The sequence below is a fragment of the Schistocerca gregaria genome, chromosome 1 (assembly GCF_023897955.1).
Source record: "Schistocerca gregaria isolate iqSchGreg1 chromosome 1, iqSchGreg1.2, whole genome shotgun sequence".
In the NCBI taxonomy this organism is placed as follows: Eukaryota; Metazoa; Arthropoda; class Insecta; order Orthoptera; family Acrididae; genus Schistocerca; species Schistocerca gregaria.
Window position 1 is genome coordinate 329,369,245 of NC_064920.1, and position 22,061 is coordinate 329,391,305.

The 22,061-nt window shown below is 44.9% G+C and overlaps 1 protein-coding gene across 1 annotated transcript in view; it reads left to right on the forward strand.

Moving 5' to 3' along the window:
- The window catches only part of LOC126344047 (uncharacterized), a 524,480-nt gene that overhangs the window by 245,483 nt on the left and 256,936 nt on the right, over positions 1-22,061 (forward strand). The gene's annotated exons all lie outside the window — the stretch shown is intronic.

Genomic DNA, 22,061 nt, shown 5'->3' on the forward strand with positions numbered 1-22,061 from the left:
AGAATTATCTCTTAATTAATGTGCATTCTCCTAGAGACTGTATGTTGGTCTCCATGTTGATATAGCAGAGTACATATTATCGGCTTGTAGGTCGGAATTATGTACAAAAACACTGTGCCGAAGCCCCAGCGACACCCGTATGAGCTTCTGCGCGTTCAGGTCCCTGCCCCGCGGAATTCCAGTGTGAGCGGTGCCGGTGATTTGCGAGCCGGCCTGCCTGTGATTCCCTGCAGCTGCCGTCTGCAAACAGCGCCCCACCCACGCCGCCGCCCCTCGGCACCCCGCTGTCACTGCAAACAGCGGCTCGTTAGCGGGGCCGCCGGCGGAGGGCGCTGCCCGTCACGGGGTGCCGCCTGCCTACCCGCGACGACACGTCAGCTGACGTCCCGGCGCGCCACCTCTGCACTCGTCAGCACTTCTCCTAAATTCTCTCTCTTGTCGCGGACCTCATTAGGTACCGCGCGCATTTCACGACCCAAAGGTTGATGTCACACCAGAAAAATTCTTCTTCGTGTGCGACAGCATCGCAGTTAATATTTTAGAAGCTGCTTTTAGCCTCCCGTTATCTGGATGGCTGTACATTGTGCGCCGTTGCATTTATATTACACTGATGAGCTAGAACGTTATTGGCGACCTACTTAAGAGTGTTGTACTGCACTTTTGGAACACAATATACCAGCAGTTCTGGAGTCGAAAATTCTGGTAGTTTCCAGAGGCATGTATCTCCATATGTCTACATAGGCCCCGCAAAGACGAAGGGGTTGTCTGCTGCGGAATCGCCAATGCCCTGGACGGTACACTCTGAAACATTAGTGCTTGCACCAATACTGTACTACTTTCGTAAAATGAAGAACAAACCGCCTTCAGTCACAAGTTGCGTTTATTTACTGCATATAACTTTATCCGTGAATCAAATCGTCCTGCAACAGCTCTTGGTGGCCAGGCGACACAGAGCAAGAGCTGTTGCATAACAATTTGATTCACGGTTCCAGTTATATAGCTCCTTCCATGTATAGCGATTTTAAGACTATGACGAGTGGGGCCTGAAGATGGCATCAACATAATGCCGAAACTGGTAGCAGCATATAGAAGTTCATAAAATAAAATAAACTTCTACAAATCGTACGGCTGTTGATAAATTATTGCATCAAGAAGTTCATGCCTGCCGTCGTTTCACGATCCATAATGGACCAACGAAGAATACTATACTGTGTTGTCAGGTCTGCCACAGACGGTTCAACAACTCATTTTACAGATTAGGCAAGACACCGATCTTCATATTCTGTAGGGAATGATCATCCTACGCCTTGAGGGCTACTCTTGGTTTCCGAGTCCTTCAGCCGCTTTCCACAGGTGCTCATGACAGTAGCACACGAACATTTAACTAGGTTCGACGTTTCCAAGATGATCGTTACCAGGCGCCGGTCTACAACAATCTGCCCTTAGAGGAAGTCGCCTACGTCAATGGATCCTCCCATTTGGAGCCCATATCGTCACTAGAATGTTTCCCAGTTGGCCTGTGCTACGTTTATATACGCTTCTTACTGCGTTAAGTTCTGTCGAACCCTGGCTGAGACAGAAGACTCTGGAAGGCTGCGGCTAAGGCTCAAGTTGTAGCTCCAATGGTGCAAATGGCTCTGAGCACATGGGACTTAACATCTGAGGTCATCAGTCCCCTAGAACTAGAACTACGTAAACCTAACTAACCTAAGGACATCATGCCTGAGCAGGATTCGAACCTGAGACCTTAGCAGTTACGCGGTTCCGGACTGAAGTGCCTAGAAACGCTCGTTGACACAGGCCGGCTGAAGTAGTAGCTACCGCCGGCAGAGCGCGCTTGTGGTGGCAGCCGCTGAAGGCGTGCCTCAGTGGGTGATCATCACTGAATCCGATACTTCCCCGCTCGACCACTATCGGCCTCTGTCGGGATCGTGAGTTTCCATTGCCAACAGAGAGACGACAATGAGGATTATCCTTTGTGGTAATACACTAATTTTTGGGCAAGTTAGACTGGCGACGCTTGTAAACAGTGATTTCAGATATGAGTCTGGAGCTGTGACGTGGAACCGGTCGTTTTAAAGAAGAAAGTAATATAAACAGACAACAAAATCTCTTCTACAAAATGTGATCGTTGGATTCCTCCGTAAGCAGTATGTCAGTTTCCAGTCATCTGGTATCGATATTTTTCGATTTTTTATAGAATGACAGAATGATGAGAGCGCAAAGTGATCTCAGGCTCCCCACATTCGGCGTGGCACAGAGAATGGAGCGCCAGCGGAAGTCCGGAGTGCAGGCTCTCTGGCTGAATATTCATGAGCACTGACTGACCCGCTCGAGCCCTCGGTCAACACTCGGACGTCATGGAGAGCTGGAGCGGCCAACAAATTGGCGCCGGCGCTGATGAGCGCGCGCGGCCGCGCTGTTTGCTCGCTGAGGGCGGGGAGGGGGTGGACGGCCCGTTGCTGGCTGGTGCCTGCTGGTTGCTGGTTGCTGGCTCAGCTGATCAGCGGCTCCTGCCTGCACGTGGGGCTTCTGTCACGGGAAGCCGACAGTAGCTTGTAGTAAGCTCCAGAGGCACATCCTGCAATTCTTGTTAGCAAACCCGATGTTCCTACAAAATGAAAGTCGCTTTAGTTTTCGTGTCATCATTCTTCTGGATCATTTAATTCAACACCCACAAACTACTCTCCAGTGTCAATTCCTTGTTCGCAGTATAGCAACTGCACCTAACTCTACGATTATTTCTTCGATATAATGGGATTCAAAGAATCCGGACAGCCCCAAAAACATACGTTTTTCATATTAGGTGAATTGTGCTACCACCTACTATCAGGTACTCCATACCAGCGACCTCAGTACTCATTAGACACCTTTAGAGAGCAGAACGGGGCGCTTCGCGGAACTCACGGACTTCGAAGATGGTTAGATGATTCGGTGTCACTTGTGTCATACGTCTGTACGCTAGATTACCACACTCCTAAACACCCCTAGGCTCACCGTTGCTCACATGGTAGTGAAGCGGAAACGTGAAGGGACACGAACAGCACAAGAGCGTACAGGCCGACCTCGTTGTTGACTGATAGAGACCGTCGACAGTTGAAGAGGGTCGTAATGAGTAATAGGCAGACATCTATCAAGACCATCACACAGGAATTACTAACTATATCAGGATCCACTGCAAATACTATAACAGTTAGGCGGAAGGTGAGGAAATTTTTATTTCATGTTTGAGAGGCTGCGCGTAAGCCACACATCACGGCGGTAAATGCCAAACGACGCTTCTCTTGGACCAACGAGCGTAAATATTGGGCGATTGAACAGTGGAAAAACGTTGTGTTGAGTGACGGATCACGGTACACAATATGGCGATCCGATGGCAGTGTGTGTGTTTATGCCAGATGCTCGGTGAACGTCATTTGTCAGCGTGTGTAGTGCCAACAGCAAAATTCGGAGACGGTGGTGTTATGGTGTGGTCGTGTTTTTCATGGAGGGGTCTTTCACCCCTTGTTGTTTTGCGTGACACTATCACAGCGCAGCCCTGCATTGCTGTTTGAAGCACTTTCTTGCTTCCCGTTGTTGAAGTGCTATTCGGGGATGGCGAATGCATCTTTCAACACGATCGAGCACCTGTCATAATGAGCGGCCTGTGTTGTAGTGGTTACTCGACAATAACACCCCTTTAATAGACTGGCGTACAGAGTCCTTACCTGAATCATATAGAACACGGTTGGGACGTTTTGGAACGCCGACTTCGTGCCATGCCTCAACAACCGATATCAACACCTCTTCCCAGTGTAGCACTCGGTGAAGAATGGGCTGCCATTCCCCAAGAAACCATACAGCAAGTGATTGAACGTGTGCCTGCTATAGTGGAAGCTGTCATCAAGGCTAAGGGTGGGCCAACACCACATTGAGTTCCAGCACTACCTATGGAGGGCGCCACGAATTTGTAAGCCATTTTCAGCCAAGTGCCCGGATACTATTGAACACAAAGTGTATTCCAGTCTCTGACTTCCCCTATATTTTCTACCTTATACAGCTTCCTAAAGCATCACGGAAGTTATTCTATGATGTCTTAACGCATCCCATCCCTGTGCGCGGGCGACCGTGTCGTCCAGGCTATAACGACTACATTGCAGAAGTTTCGCTCGCCATACTGTTGGAGAACTGAATAAAGGCTTTCGTGGCCGTCGATTTCCTTCGGATGAAGCAGTGCATGCCTGAGTACACTCATGTTTCCGTAGAACAGCAAACATTGTTCCATAAAGGCACTGACAGTCTTGCTTCACAGTGCGACAAATATGTTAACAGTTACGGTGATTACTTTTGAAATAATGAACACTTTACTTACTTTTTTTGAAACTTCCTCTTTTTCATATGACTACCTCTTATACGTGGAGGAATCAATAAAGAAGTCGTAAAGTGGGATAAAAACAGAAGAGCCGCGTGTATCAGCCTGAAATTGATTTTCCTTTTCAGCATGCTCACCTTGTAAATACTTTCCAAATCGGTCGACAAAGCGTTAGAAGTCTGATGCATAGAATTCTAGTGGGAGACCTCGCGTCTAACGTGTGACCTCTCCGGATGTAATCAATTTATTTGCTTTCTTAAAGTGCTGCAATCCTCAAGACTGATGTTTCCTGACGATAGCGTACTACCACTGGACGAGAAAACAATATATTACCACTGGATGACCAGGGCGACCCCTAAGTGTTTCTTGGTGACTTTTTGTTGTCCGCTGCGGAGTTCCCGTATCCAGTTGAATACAAAATTCCATGAAATACATTTATAACCATATACCGGACGAATTTCGCTATGAACTTGCTCTGCGGGCATTCCGTCAGCTCACAAAAATCGCTTTGTGCTAGTCGGGTACACACTCATAGCACATCTGCCGTCTGTGTTTGACTGCAGATCATTAATCATTGGCCGTGGAATACTGCCACGTGACATGTACTACGCCTTCTAGATACGTATAGGCGCCATGTTTTAAACGATATGCCGTATTCTGGGGTTTGCGACGCCCTTATTGACTCGTCCCAGTATTTTTGTATGAAATTTGAGGAACAAAAAATGTAGCGTAAATATTTGTATCTTAAGTTTTGTGTGCCTCTGCGTAATGTATGAGGGCTATTCGCTAAGTACGGTCCGATCTGTCGTGAAATGGAAACCACAGTGTAAATCAAAAATGTCTTATTTGCAACAGTTACCTACGTCTTCTAGTTACTTCTCTAGATAGTCGCCACTCCAACTTAGATATTTGACGTACCGTTTTAGCAACTTTCCAACACCCCCGTCGTAGCTGGCAGCCACCTGTACTTTCAACCAATTCTCTACGTTGATTTGCAGCTCGTTGTCTGTGCCAAAATGCTGTAGTTGGCGTTTCATGCGAACAGAGATGACAGTCAGAGAGAAGCAATTCCGGGTTGTATGGCGGGTGTTCAAACAATTCAATTGAAAACGCTGCAGGAGAGTCCTCTGTGCCTCTGCAGTTTGTGGCCGGGAATTATAATAAATAAGGAAAGAAATGACATTTACGTTGAGTTATATGCATGAAATCAGACGAAATCTCTCACAGGCACTCATACTTTGCGGAAAGAAGAATAATTTCCGTTTAATTTTCAACGCCCGCAGTGAGGGTTCATCGCCATCTTTGCACCTTTATGCCACATTGAATACAGATACTGACCAAGGAGTGACAGGGATTAGCAACAACTTCAGTCACATGCGTTTGCAGCATGTTGGTTGTGGTAGGCGTGACGTGAGGACAACAGATATTGAAGATGAAGTAATCAATGCATTTAACAATGAAACTTGAAGCGGCACGTGTGCTAAGCCCGTTGTTTGGGAACAAGTCACTTCTCTGTTTGGAGAGCAATGCCTTACTTCAACCTAAATGTATACCATCGCCAAAGAGCATTGGTTTTAGGACCAGCTGATTATTCACATCGTATGCTGTTTGTGCAATGGTTCGCACACCAAAGAGTGAGTGGTCTTGTCTTCTACACACATGTCTAATTTACAGATGGGGCCTTCTTTACATACGACGAGTATTTTAACACTGCTTTCCCTCGTCAAATGACAAGCAGGGAAGTGACTGGACAAATCAAGAAGATGTGATGCGACGTCAGAGAGCCCTACTGAAAATTGCAACAACCACAATTGGTACAAATATTTTGCCACCCAGCTTGGTTGTATTTTGCGAAGTGCCCGACATAGTTGATTGGAGCGTCTTACAACTGTAAACATTCGAGCGCGTTGGTGGTCGTGAAGCACTAGATTTTGTCACCGGTGCCCTGTGCACCATGTAGGAAGTCTCCTCTGCACTGACAGCGACACTAGGTGCATTAATAATGTCTGCTCCTGGAGATACCCTTGCGCAGACCTAAGAGTAAGATTCTTTTCGGAATTTATCTCACCGGGTTTTATCAGCTGTCATCGATCATCGCTGAACGCACCAGTACAGAGGTTAGATTGCTGTTTGCTGTCTACACTCTGCCTGAGATCTTGCTGCTAAAGTACTGTCAGTACCAGCAAAGCAGGGACCCGTAAGTCTTCTCTGATGTCTTCAGCAGCTTATGCTCTAGCTTTGGCTTTACTGTACCCACGACTTTGTATGTGAATTTTTCACAGAACTCTCGTTTCCGATCGGCATTCTGTCTCACAATGAGGGTTTGTGACTATCTCTATTGATTGACACACTCATAATACTTTACGAAAAATTATTCAAATGGCTCTAAGCACTATGAGACTTAACATCTGAGGTCATCAGTCCCTTAGAACTTAGAACTACTTAAACCTAACTAACCTAAGGACATCACACACATCCATGCCTGAGGCAGGATTCGAACCTGCGACCGTAGCGGTCGCGTGGTTGCAGACTGAAGCGCCTAGAACCACTCGGCCACAGCGGCCGGCAATACTTTACGGTATTTACTATTTCTGATTAGGACCCTTTTTAAAGAAATTGCGAACTACTTATTCTCAAAACCCTCAGTTTGTGTCATTGTTGTATTAAAGCATTGTTCAGTGAATCGCATGTTTACATGTTTATTAGATAAAATAAATCTCTTTGTGATACTCAGTTTGTTCATCATTTAGTAGTCGCATGATAAATTTCATTTCTCGCCGATTTTAGTAACTATTAAGAATAGAGATTGATTAGTAACTTTATTAAAGTGTAGCGTGTGTGTGTAACACTTTTTACTATTCATCTGCAGGGTCATTTTATAAATTCTCTTAGCGTTCATTTCTCCTTTGCTCTTTATTTAAGATGGTAATTAAAGAGGGGGTGGAATGTATAAGCAGGTCTCATTCAAATTAGTTGAGTCCAAGTGTTACACACTTTTCCATCCCGGCACTTCCTTAGGTGTTCTTCACATTTGGACGGGTGTTAAAATGAAGATGTGCACCATGTATTGAGGCAGAGGGCGTACTGTTTGAACCATTTGTGTAAATTACTGTCAGAACATGCCCAATAATAATAATATTAATAACAAATGTAACAAACGACCGTTTTATGCAGATAGTTATTATTTATTTATTTAACCTGATCTGAGCAGGGCCATCCAGCCCTCTCCTACAACGGACCTGGGTTTCACACATACAGTACCCGTTTTACATCACAGGTACCTAATAAATGACAATTTTAATACGACAAAAAGTACTAAAATGATTCGAGCCCATAACGACAATGTGACAAAATTATAGTGACTGTGAACCAATAAAGTTAACACAGGCAGTACTGTTACTGCTGTTCTTGCTGCCAGTAATAATGATAACAAGAATCCACCCAATGAACCGTCGGTGGTGTAGCTTGCGTGCCTCAGCGATACAGATAGCCGTACATAGGTACAACCACAGCGAAGGGATATCTCCTGAGCTGGCAGACAAAGATGTGGTTCCTGAAGAGGGGCTGCAACCTTTTCCGTAGTTGCAGCGGCAACATTCTGGATGACTAACTGACCTGGCCTTGTAATATCAACCAAAACCGGCTTGCTGTGATGGTAGTGCGAACGGCTGAAAGCAAACGGAACCTAGAGCCGTAATTCTTCCCGAGCATATGCAGCTCTACTGTTTGGTAAAATATTCTGGATGTAAAGTAGTTCCCCATTTCTGCCTCAGGGCGGGCACTACTCAGGAGGATGTCGTCGTCAGGAGAAACAAAACTGGCATTCTGCGGATCGGATGATGGAATGTTAGATTCCTTAACCGGGCTGGTAGTAGAAAATTTGAAAAGGGGATTGGATAGGTTGAAGCTCGATATAGTAGGAATTAGTGAAATTCGATGGCAAGAGGAACAGAACTTCTGATCAGGTGAATGCAGGGTTATATATTCAGAGTCAAACAAGGGTAATGCAGGATTGGGCAGATGATGACGAGATTCAAGAAATGTGTTATGATGTAAGAAAAATCATACAGATAGCTAAACGAGACGAAGATTTAATTTTTATGAGCGAATTCGATAACAGTAAAGGAAGGGAAAGAAAAATAGTCGTTGACTGAGAGAAATGAATGAAAGAGGAAGCCATCTGGTAGAATATTGCACTGAGAATAGTTTAATCATCGTTACCACTTGGTTTAGAAATCATAAATGGAGGTTGTATACGCGGAAGAGACGTGGGGACATCGGAAATATTCAGATTGCTTATGTAATGGTTAGACAGAGATTTAAGAACCAGATTTTAAATTGTAAGACATGTCCAGGCACATAGCTGGACTCTGATAACAATTTATTGGTTAACAGTAGATTAAAATCGAAGAATTTGGAAACCGGTAGAAAATTAAGGAGGTGGGATGTAGGAGTAGCGCTTTGATTAGTAATCAAAACATCTTCGGTCAAGGGTTTGAAACCTGCCACTGCTTAAATTTTGACTAATAATCAGCACTGGCGGCCGAAGACTTCAAGCATAAGAAGTCTCCTCATTCTTCCAATGGCCTTGTCAAAGAGGGCGGAGGAGCGGATAGAGGTTCAGGGCACTCTCTTGTACTTGGGATGGGAAACTGCCCCTAAAGGCGGAAGAATCAGCAATGGTCTACGGCATGAGGATGAGAAGGCAATGTAGACCACTGCATTAAAGACACATAACGTGTATCCACAGGACATGTGGCCTGTGATTCCAGAAGTGTCATGAAGATCTCTCCATTGGCAAAAGTTTCGGAATAGTCCCCCATTCGGATCTACCGGAGGAGACTGCCAAGGTGGAGGTGACCATGAGAAAAGGATTTAGTAATCAACGAAAGGATAACGTTCTAAGAGTCGGGGCGTGAAATGTCAGAATTTTGAACGTGGTAGGGAAGCTAGAAAATATGAAAACGGAAGTGCAAAGGCTCAATCTAGATACAGTAGGGATCAGTGAAGTGAAATGCAAAGCAGACAAGAATTTATGGTCAGATGAATATAGGGTAATATGAACAGCAGCAGGAAATAGTATAACGCGAGCAGAATTCGCTATGAATAGGAAGGTAGCTCTCGTGAATGTAATCCCATTACAAGATGTTCAGAGTCTCGGTGCCCTTAGTATGGAAGACTGTGAAACCATGCGCAACAGTCCAGGGACAGGTCAGCGCAGCCGAGATCCAGTACAACGACGAGTTAGTGCAGGTAACGATGCCCACAGAGAGCATTTTGAACATCTCCTTTGAGAAAGAGTTTCCTGTGGTATGCTGGTGTGGTTTTTTTGTGTGTGTTGGACATGATTAATGAGTTTGAAAAAATCTGTTGTAAGATTGAAACAAAGCGTTTCTCTAAGTGTAAGGAATCCCGTCCTGCAATTTGTGCCGTACATTTTTGTTACGCCCTCTGTACATAAATAATATGACCTGCAGGGTGAGCAGCAGTTTACGGACGTTTGCTGATAATGCTGTCGTGTACGGTAATGTGTCGCCTCTGTGTGACTGTAGGAATATAAAAGATGACTTAGGCAAAATTTCTAGTTTGCGTGATGAATGGAAGCTTGTTGTAAATGCCGTAAATGTAAGTTAATGAGAGTGAGTAGGAAAAACAGTCCTGTAACTTTCTAACGCATCCTTAATAGGGTGCAGTTTGACACAGTCACTTTGATTAAATATCTAAGTGTAACGTTGCGAAGCGATATGCAGTGGAATGACAACGTCAGGTTGGTACTAGAGAAGGCAACTTCGTTCTATTGGGAGAATTTTGGGGAAGAGTAGCTCATCCATAAAGGCAACGGCATATAAAATGCTAGTGCGACCCATTCGCAAGTACTGTTCGAGGTTTGGAAACCCCACCAGGTATGATTAAAGAAAGACATCGAAGGAATGCAGAGCCGGGTGGCTAGATTTGTTACCTGTATGTCCGATCACTACGCAAATATTACGGAGGTGCTTCGTCAGCTCAAATGGGAATCCTTGGAGAGAAGACCATGTTCTTTCCGTAAGGCAATATTGCGCAAAATCAGAGAAATTGCATTTGAGACCTACTGCATAACGATGCTACTGCCACCAACGTACATTTTGCCTAAGGACAATACGAGAAATTAGGTATCGTACGGAGGTTCTCAGAGACTCGTTTTTACCTCGCTCTGTTTACGAGTGGAACAGGAGAGTAAATGACTAATACTGGTACAAGATTCTGCATACACCGCACAGTGATTTGCGCAGTATGTATGTAGATACCTTTGTTGGAAAAATTTCTCCGACGATGTATTGGCCGTTAACCCTTTCTGCCCCTTTCTCCACGCTGCAGCACCACCCATTCATCGTGTAAATGTGACGGTGGTTGCACCAACACGAGAGTTTCTTGGGGCACTTTGCGTTGCAGGGTGTTTGATAAATACTCCACCATCTCCTACGTTGTTATTACAGTTCCCGCCGCGAAAAAAGAAAAATCGAGAGGAAAGAACTGGGGAAAGTCCTTGCGCCCCCCCCCCCATGCCCCCTCTCCACTTCTTCTCCCTGTTATCGCCGGCTTCCTCCGTATTGCGATACACAGCGAAACGGAAGTTAACATGCATAAGGGAGGGCTTAAAATAATCAGGCGCCTCTAATCCAGTCGTGAAGAGAAATGATGGCGAGGAAGGATTATTTAAATGGGAGGAATCTTGACATAGCTTTAATGAACCTTTTAATATTAATTACTCTGCCGGCAACTTTAATTCAATTGCTTCCTATACAAAGCCACAAACATAGGGGGGGCGTTTTTCCTCTAATGCCCAGAGGAAACTTCAGAGGAGTTATAAAGAGCTCGGAATTTTATTCAGCCTGCTTGGAAATGTAGATTGCGAACCTCTGAGCAATAGTGTATGCTAACAAAACGGGCCTGTCTTATTACGTATCGGGAGCCGCTCGCGTAATGATTCACGCCACAAATACCGCCAACATTAGCGGGCAGTTAATGTGGCGCCGGGGGACGGGCGGCAGATGTTTATTTCTCTCCTGCAAAAATTATTCCATGAAAATAGCACCCTCAATGGTAATTCCTGCTGCATAGAATCGAAAAGGAGGAAGCAACGTGCTTTAACATACGTGTAATGGTTTCTCAAGGCAGGATGAATAACAGTGCGCGTTTATGGAACACGGTACGCATTCCTGACTGTTCTCCATGAAGTTCGCAAACGTGTGGTCGCCACGGAATGTGGATCGTTTGCGACGAAGACGATTAACATACGCATTTAACAACTTCTAAGTAGATTAACATTACCTTACGAAACTTCTAAGAAGTTTCCATTTAAGCTACCACATTTTTTTCTTTGGGTCTCATGGTTTTAGGACGACAAATTAAAAGTTGCTGCTGTTGACCTATTAAGATACTAGAGTTCATGGAATATGAGGATTTTCTAATTCATCATTCCTTGTTCATGTATTGTCCATACAGTTGGCTATAATTTTCAAATCCAAGTACATTGGAGATATTACTCGTTTCATAGACCCATACTGAAACTGTTGACATTTCATACATTTTGCCACTTTTCTGTTACAAACGTACAGTTTCTGCACGCTGGGCGCACCTGCTTCGCGTATTCACAGCGCGATTGTATAAACGTCTCTCTGGCAGCACCTCTTCGTACACTGGTGTCCAAAATTAAATAAGTAAACCGCTATTTCTCCGTCTTCTGTCTAATTAACAATAAAATCATAAAAACCGTCAACAGATGTCCGCACGATAGTGTTGTGCACGGAATTTGGCATTACGGTCAACGGACAATCACGCCAACGTTGACTTCAGGCCCCTATCAAACGAGATAGTGTTTTCCTGATTGTCCCACATCCACAATCGCCGTGTACACAGCCACAGACGGTGCAGCTTAGTACACAAAAGACGTATACCAGAGTCCCTGAAATGGAGGGCCATAGGAAAAGTGGAAGTAGTACAGTTACGAACTGATGTGGCCCGATGGCCTAATGTGAATAGTTCTGTTGTTTCTCTAATGTGGCGACAGTTTATAGAGACCGAAGCTGTATCACGAAGATCAGGGCAGGGCCTACCATGTGTGACATCAGAAAGAGAGGATCCTTATTTGACTGTAAGGGACCGATGGTGCCGCTTTAATACAGCACGGCAACTGGCATCTGACTTCGCAGCACCCAATAGACGTGTTGTATCGAAGCAAACAGAAGGTTTCGGCAGAGTCCTCTTTATTGTCAGAGACCTACAGTATGTAAATCTTCGATGCGTGGAGTGGAGTGGAGTGGAGTCGTTAACATGCCACCTGGATCATTGAGGGGTGGGCCAATATTCTTTCCACATATAAGTGGCGATTCGGTCTGGACCGTGATTCCCGACGGATTCGCATCTGGAACACGATTTCGGGGCCCCAACATCGTGGGAAGAGATCGATATCGAGCAGGACCCCTAATGGTGTGGCTTGGGTCTCTGTTCACCACTCGCAAACCTCTTCATGAAATTTTACTTGTATCTGACACGACTTAACCACTGCTAGGTAACGTGACGAGATGTCGGGACGCAAGTGAGACTATTGTGAGTTGTTGTGGGTCCACGTTTTGTACTGGTGGACAATAATGCTCGATCTCTTAGAGCACGGGTGACTGATGTTATTTTGGAAAGGAAGATACCGTGGCCTGCTCGCCCTCTCGATTTGGACCACATAGAGAATGTCTGGGACGCACTAGGGAGGCGGGATGCATCACGTCAGCATCAACCACTCTCAAAGACTTGCGAGTAGCTCTGCGGAAAGAATAGCCGTTATTGACACTACGTGAGATTAATGACATCATTCACAGCATGCCCCGTCGTTGTCAGGCATTTATTGATGTCAGAGGTACTCACTCTCCGTACTGAGCACATTAGTCAGATGTCGGACTATATGTGCAGATCCTGGAAGAAACGAAGAACTTATGTTCCACCATTATGAATTTTGTAGTTGTTTATGTTCTGTATTCTTTACATTGTTTCTACTTTACTATCACCTGTTTATACTGTTTTGTCGCAAAATAAAAACGCTACCTTGCAAAATTTGAGATTGTTGCTTTAATTTTGGACACTAGAGTAGTTCTGTAGACATCTACAGCCGCTCCCGCTTCATAGTTGAAATCTGTCAAAAGCGCTGTCAGGTGTTAGTGATTTCCTGAAGGGATGACCGATGGAGTGTCTCAGTAAGAAGGAATAAATGTATTAAAACTTCATGTATGATGCGGCATTTTTGCACGCTTCTCACTGTTTATGACATCGCATCTTTTAAACTATGTGTGAAAATGTGATATAATTGCGTTGGTACATTCCTCGGTGTATGTAGCTAGAGTTATCACCAAAGGAGTCATAAATTGAATGGTTATGCACGACTCGGCAGTCTTTCCCGCGCCTCAGGGTTTATGACGTCCTATCTACCGATCTTGAAGATATATTAGTGGCGTATATGGCTACTGTTTGCAAAATATTTTGCTAATAGAAGTGGTGCCAAAGAAGTAATAAATTTATACATCAAGCAAAATGTCGCAGTTTTTCGTGATGTTCAGGTTTACGACATATCTCCTGAACTATCTGTGGAACCGTATTACTATTTTGTAGGTGCATTTAGCGGTATGTGTGGATACCATCTGCGAAATTTATCGCGAATAGACATAGCAGCACAGAAGCAATACATCTGAACGTCATTCATGATGCGGCAATTATCACGCATCACATTGTTTATGTCAATATGTCTCCTTAACTATTATAAGCTGGTGTTCCTTACTCCCAAAAGATTGGTGCTTAAGAGGAAGGAATATGTGTACCGCGTTTGGTTGAAAGCGGTCCAGAGAATTTAACAGGAGATGTGGAAAATATGTACACAAACACATCCATACACACATACATTTTTACAATACGTAATGTTCGTTCCACCACAGATTGAGGCAGTCTTCAAGTATACAGAACAAATAAACGATTGGGATGAAAACCAGTAGTGCTATAATAATTGCCAGAAACATATCAATGTATATACGCAAAGCGAAGCGAAGAATAATGAAAGGAAACAATTCAAAACGTTTCCTTACAGTGATCATGTGCATAAATCTAATGTTGCATCGAACTGGCAGTAGTATAGCTTACCTTGCATACACTTAGAAATACCATCGAATCAGGCAACTGTCACCAGAGTGTGGTCATGAGCGCGTCGAACACCAAAGCTCTAGTTTTTGCCATTCTGTCAGACGTACACGTCCATCCTTCTTACTACACTCCTGGAAATTGAAATAAGAACACCGTGAATTCATTGTCCCAGGAAGGGGAAACTTTATTGACACATTCCTGGGGTCAGATACATCACATGATCACACTGACAGAACCACAGGCACCTAGACACAGGCAACTGAGCATGCACAATGTCGGCACTAGTACAGTGTATATCCACCTTTCGCAGCAATGCAGGCTGCTATTCTCCCATGGAGACGATCGTAGAGATGCTGGATGTAGTCCTGTGGAAAGGCTTGCCATGCCATTTCCACCTGGCGCCTCAGTTGGACCAGCGTTCGTGGTGGACGTGCAGACCGCGTGAGACGACGCTTCATCCAGTCCCAAATATGCTCAATGGGGGACAGATCCGGAGATCTTGCTGGACGGGGTAGTTGACTTACACCTTCTAGAGCACGTTGGGTAGCACGGGATACATGCTGACGTGCATTGTCCTGTTGGAAGAGCAAGTTCCCTTGCCGGTCTAGGAATGGTAGAACGATGGGTTCGATGACGGTTTGGATGTACCTTGCACTATTCAGTGTCCCCTCGACGATCACCAGAGGTGTACGGCCAGTGTAGGAGATCGCTCCCCACACCATGATGCCGGGTGTTGGCCCTGTGTACCTCGGTCGTATGCAGTCCTGATTGTGGCGCTCACCTGCACGACGCCAAACACGCATACGACCATCATTGGCACCAAGGCAGAAGCGACTCTCATCGCTGAAGACGACACGTCTCCATTCGTCCCTCCATTCACGCCTGTCGCGACACCACTGGAGGCGGGCTGCACGATATTGGGGCGTAAGCGGAAGACGGCCTAACGGTGTGCGGGACCGTAGCCCAGCTTCATGGAGACGGTTGCGAATGGTCCTCGCCGATACCCCAGGAGCAACAGTGTCCCTAATTTGCTGGGAAGTGGCGGTGCGGTCCCCTATGGCACTGCGTAGGATCCTACGGTCTTGGCGTGCATCCGTGCGTTGCTGCGGTCCGGTCCCAGGTCGACGGGCACGTGCACCTTCCGCCGACCACTGGCGACAACATCGATGTACTGTGGAGACCTCACGCCCCACGTGTTGAGCAATTCGGCGGTACGTCCACCCGGCCTCCCGCATGCCCACTATACGCCCTCGCTCAAAGTCCGTCAACTGCACATACGGTTCACGTCCACGCTGTCGCGGCATGCTACCAGTGTTAAAGACTGCGATGGAGCTCCGTATGCCACGGCAAACTGGCTGACACTGACGGCGGCGGTGCACAAATGCTGCGCAGCTAGCGCCATTCGACGGCCAACACCGCGGTTCCTGGTGTGTCCGCTGTGCCGTGCGTGTGATCATTGCTTGTACAGCCCTCTCGCAGTGTCCGGAGCAAGTATGGTGGGTCTGACACACCGGTGTCAATGTGTTCTTTTTTCCATTTCAAGGAGTGTATATTAAATTACTTCTTCTCTATTGGGACTGTCGCTTGCAAAAGCTCATGGTGTGGCACCTTCTTTACACTTTAGAGAAGATTAATTGCAAACTGTTTATTTCTTGGCGATTACATATGTTCATTAGAAGCTTGTTTCGGTATAGTTTCTGTTTCCAAGTGTTCCTGTTGACATTACATTCATATATTGTTTTATTCTAAGGCTGAGGAGGAGTACTATGAGATTTTACTTTACATTTTGCTTACGTCAAGATCGGGTGAAGTCGATAAATCATTTTAGAGCGTAAGTTTTTAATATACTACGTTGTTAACATCGGTCAGGTGTTTCGTATAAAACTTGTCTGAATGCGTAAGAGTGGGGACAAACAATATCTGTTACAGGCCTACTGGCAAAGTTCAAACACCGCTTCCTGTCATACATGGATCTGAACTGGTTTTTCAGCAACATTTTTAGCTCTCACGTGGTATTCTTGCAACAGTCTGTTGGCCTCTGGAGAATCCCTTCTGTTTCCTTTAATCTGCACGTCATACTGTCACATCTCTTACATGTGTCTATTCTTGGAAGTCGAAAGCTCAGAAATGGGAAATGACGCAAAAACGTTCGTCTGTCATATAACCGATGCATTCTGCTTTAAGGATATTTATTTTTAAATGCCTCAAAAAGCCTGTTATTGTCAAGGTTGTTGCGGGAGTAGTGAGGAATGTCTCTTGGTGCTGAATTAATGTTTTCTTTGATCTGTCGTAGGTCATGATCTAAGTAAGGGCTCATCCTCTGCCATCACGGTATTCTGTATCACCATTCGTTTTCTTTTCTGACAAGATTTGATTTTTTTCCTTAATGATAGCAAACATATCCATGAATCGCCGTGAAATATAATTTTTATCTGTAGTAGAGCCAACTCGTGTGCCACATTCTGCAAGTACTCATTTAGCGTGAACAAGTCGTAAGAATTACCTCGGATGGCATGTGCTGATCTCCATAGTACCTAAAGGTATATCATTTGTTCAAATGGCTCTGAGCACTACGGGACTCAACTTCTGAGGTCATCAGTCCTCTGGAACGTAGAACCACTTAAACCTAATTAACCTAAGGACATCACGCACATCCATGACCGAGGCAGGATTCGAACCTGCGACCGTAGCGGTTGCGCGGTTCCAGACAGTAGCGCCTAGAACCGCTTGGCCACCACGGCCGGCAGGTACATCATTACAGGTAGTCCTTTTGGTACGTGAAAGCACTGTTCACTTACCACGTAACGAAGACACAATTTATGCAAGACGGGTACTTAGCACCTTTGGGATGATAGCACTTCAATTTCTTAAATGTAACAGGATGAAATCCATTGAAAAGATGATGATATCTATTTAGCTGGAGGGGAAGGTTGTTACTCAGATACAAGCTTGAAACTATAGGCGCAGTTCTGTTTAACAGTATGTCTTGTGAGTATTAGAAGCACTTACAAGATGATGTATCTCCAATTGAGAGCCAAAAGCTATACGCATAATAACTACAGTATAGGTTATTTTTCTAACGTTACTAAATTGGACTTATGTATTATGACGTGCTGTTGTGTCCTATAGCGGGGACAGATATCGATCCGAACCGAAGGCGATCGTTTACAGAAAACGGCTAACGATGGCTCCTCACGGTACAGTGATAATGGACGAGTGTACTGTATTCTACGTTAATTGACAAGTGACACAGAAAAGGGACTAGACTCCCCCGTCCACCACACTACGGAACAAGTGCAGCGAAGTTTGAAAGAAGAAAAAGTGTTCGCCGAAGCAGAAAGCAACGTGACGTCAGCAGTGGTGCCAACCGATGGCGCCGTCTCCGGCTGCGATGCGACGCGACGCGCGGACTCGCCCGGAAGCTGCGAACAAAAGACGACGCTCAGTGTCGGGCGCGCACTTCCGGCCGCTTCTTGCTGCGGGCGCCGGGGCTCAGTTGGGTGTTCGGCAGCATGACAGGCGTCACGGGGGCAGCGACGCGTCTTCCCATCCGCGCAACGCTTTGTGTCTGCGGCAGGCGGCGAGAAGCGCTAGACGTCAGCAAAGCCGCCCTGCCGGGGGTCTGCCACTGGGGATGCAGCCGGAGGGGCTGGCCAGAGGATTTGTGGTCAGATCAGATCACAGTTGGCGCCTCTCGACCGTCGTGAAATATTTAATTCCTAGGAGTGGGATCCCTGCTTTCTCTTTCTAACTCGGTGACCACAGGGGATGGTTCTTTGACAGTAGAGATTGTGTAACCATCGGGAAAGAAGAAAGGTCAAACTTCTGTCGTTAAAACGTGCTTAAATTAACGATGGGCGACCACTGCACATAAATTTTCAAACCTGTGAACAAAACTTGTTGACCAGGTACTTGAGACATTAGGCAGCAGAAGCCTAAGTCAGCAGCTTGTGTTCTGCTTTCGAACGCGCAAGTGGCCAAAGACAACTGCGTAAAGCAACACAACATATGAACTGTGTGCTTACTACACCGACACGATATGTGGCGATATACAGGCGGGTTGGAGATCTGGTTCACGCTGAAATATTCAAGCTTCCAGTGTGGTGAGAAGAGGGGGTTAGGTTAGTGGAGGTAGCCCAGTTGATCTGTTTTCCCAGCAAAATTTGAACTGCCCGCCATGACATCATTACGACACTGCCACATCTATCGCCGCTATCTTGGATAAATTTGGCCACAATGAAGTGTGGGGCGACGCCGGCCTTGTCCCACTACTGTGGTCGATTACTTAGGTGCCACTGTCCATTATTGATGACACTGCACAGCAGACTCCATTTCTACTTCTGCCTGCCTGGTTAAGATCTTTTCCTATATAATAAAACCTCGAGAATCTAGCTGCTTCAAATAAAGCTCAACAGTTTGGTTGTTACTTCCATCTTCTTAGCAACGATTAATACTGTTATAACTCTCGTGTATTCCTGCTTTCGCTCCCACAACATACTTAAGGAAACAAACACAGTAGTAGTGGTATCGTATCTTCATTTGTTCTTCAGTGTTCGGTCCCCTAGTTCTGAAGCGATGCAAGCTTTTAGAATTCAGGCTGATAGTGATTCGTTTTCGGTCGTTGCCAGTCATACAATTGAAAAATAAGCGTGTAAAGTAGTTCTGCTCTGTTGTTGTTGTGATCGCCAGTCTTGAGTCTGGCAGCTTTCCACGCTACTCTATACTCTGCAAGCCTCTTCATCGGTGCGTATCTAATACAACTTACATAAATTTGATGCTGTTTGGCGTAGTCAAATCTTGGTCACTCTCTACAGCATTTATGCTCCTAATCAGTCCTCAATAAACAAATTGATTGTTCCGTGATGCTTCCGTGATTTTCCATACTATACAGGGTGGTCAACTGATAGTGACCGGGCGAAATATCTCACGAAATATCAAACGAAAAAACTACAAAGAACGCAACTCGTCTATCTTGAAGTGGGAAACCAGATGGTGCTATGATTGGCCCACTAGATGACGCTGCCGTAGGTCCAAAAGATATCAACTGCGTTTTTTAAAAAAGGAACCCCCATTTTTGTTACATATTCTTGTAGTACGTAAAGAAATATGAATGTTTTAGTTGGACCACTTTTCTCACTTTGTGATAGATGGCGCTGTAATAGTCACAAACGTATAATTATGTGGAATCACGTAACAGTCCGCCAGTGCGTACGGTATTTGCTTCGTGATACATTTCCCGTGTTAAAATGGACCGTTTACCAATAGCGAAAAAGGTCGAGATCGTGTTGATGTATGGCTATTTTGATTCAAATTCCCAAAGGGCGTGTGCTATGTATGCTGCTCGGTATCCTGGACGACATCATCCAAGTGTCCGCTCCGTTCGCCGCATAGTTACGTTATTTAAGGAAACAGGAAGTGTTCAGCAACACGTGATACGTCAACCACGACCTGCAAGAAATGATGATGCCCAAGTAAGTGTTTTTGCTGCTGTCGCGGCTAATCCGCACATCAGTAGCAGACAAATTGCGCGAGAATCTGGAATGTCTAAAACGTCGGTGTTGAGAATGCTACATCAACATCGATTGCACCCATACCATATTTCTATGTGCCAGGAATTGCATGGCGACGACTTTGAACGTCGTGTACAGCTCTGCCACTGGGCAGAAGAGAAATTACGCGACGATGACACATTTTTTGCTTGCGTTCTATTTAGCGACGAAGCGTCATTCACCAACAGCGGTAACGTAAACCGGCATAATATGCACTACTGGGCAACGGAAAATCCACGATGGCTGCGACAAGTGGAACATCAGCGACCTTGGCGGGTAAATGTATTGTACGACATTATGGGAGGAAGGAAAATTGTCCCCCATTGTGTCGATGGCAATCTAAATGGTGCAATGTGTGCTGATTTCCTACGTAATGTTACTACAAGATGTGTCACTGCATGACAGTATGGCGATGTACTTCCAACATGATGGATGTCTGACACATAGCTCGCGTGCGGTTGAAGCGGTATTGAATAGCATATTTCATGACAGGTGGATTCCTCGTCGAAGCACCATACCGTGGCCCACACGTTCACCGGACCTGACGTCCCCAAATTTCTTTCTGTGGGGAAAGATGAAAGACATTTGCTATTGTGATCCACCGACAACGCCTGACAACATGTGGCAGCACATTTTGAATGCATGTGCGAACATTACGGAAGGCGAACTACTCGCTGTTGAGAGGAATGTCGTTACACGTTTTGCCAAAGGCATTGAGGTTGACGGACATCATTTTGAGCATTTATTGTATTAATGTGGTATTTACAGGTAATCACGCTGTAACAGCATGCTTTCTCACAAATGATAGGTTCACAATGGTACATGTATCACACTGGAACAACCGAAATAAAATGTTCAAACCTACCTACGTTCTGCATTTTAATTTGAAAAATCTACCTGTTACCAACTGTTCGTCTAAAATTGTGAGCCATATGTTTGTGACTATTACAGCGCCATCTATCACAAAGCGAAAAAAGTGGTCATCTAGCGGGCCAACATTACTGGACTTAATTTTTGAACCAAAATAATGTAAAATGCCATAGTATTTGTTGTTCACAAACAAAGGTATTTTCTCTCTGCCTTTGTTTGTTTGTAACTATCTTTTGAAACATTGGAAGTCTTTTTGCCGGACGCTATAGTCAAATTATACCTTTAACTCGTTTTCTCCTCGATTCGATTTAGTACATCCTCATTAGTCTGCAATGCATCGTCTGGCACATCATATGTCAAAATTTTCAGATCTTTTCTTGTCTGTCCTGCTTATGATCCACGTTTCACTTCGTAACGACGCAGCACTCCACACTAATCCTTTCAGAAAAGATTTCTAAGCAATTGCATTTTTGTTAGATATTCAGTTATTTCTCTTTTTCAGAAAATCTTTTCTTTATATTGTAAATGTACATTTTATATTATCTCTACTTTTCTCATCATCACTCTTTTCTTTTTCCTCTACTTTTTTCTGTGCATAAAGCAAAACATATTTACTACTTTCATTGTCTCAACTCCTAAATTAATTTTCTCAGCATCACTTAACCTTTTTTTTATGGTTGTCTCATAACCTTATTTCAGGACCCTATCCATTGCCTTCGTCTGATCTTTGTCGTTTGCTGTCTGACGCAATTACTACGTCTTTGGCAAACCATAATTTATTTCTGCTCCCTGAAGTTGAGTTCCCTTATCAAATTTCCTTCTGGCATCCTTTGCTACTTGCTCAATTTGCAGATTGAGCAACTCGCAGAGAAACGCTACAGCCTCATCTCGCTCCTTCTTCAACTACTGCCTCCCTTTCATATTCTTCGATTCTTAAAACTGCTATTTGATTTTTCTACATTCAGCATTTCAAAGAGTTCATTGCAGGAACTGACCGTAGATTTCTGTAAATTACAAATGTAACAAAAATGGCTCCTCTGTGACAAGCCGTAATGTCATTTTGCCGCGCGGTTTCCTGCATTTAACACGGAACTCAAACTGATCTTCCACGAGATCGGTTTCTTTACTCTCTT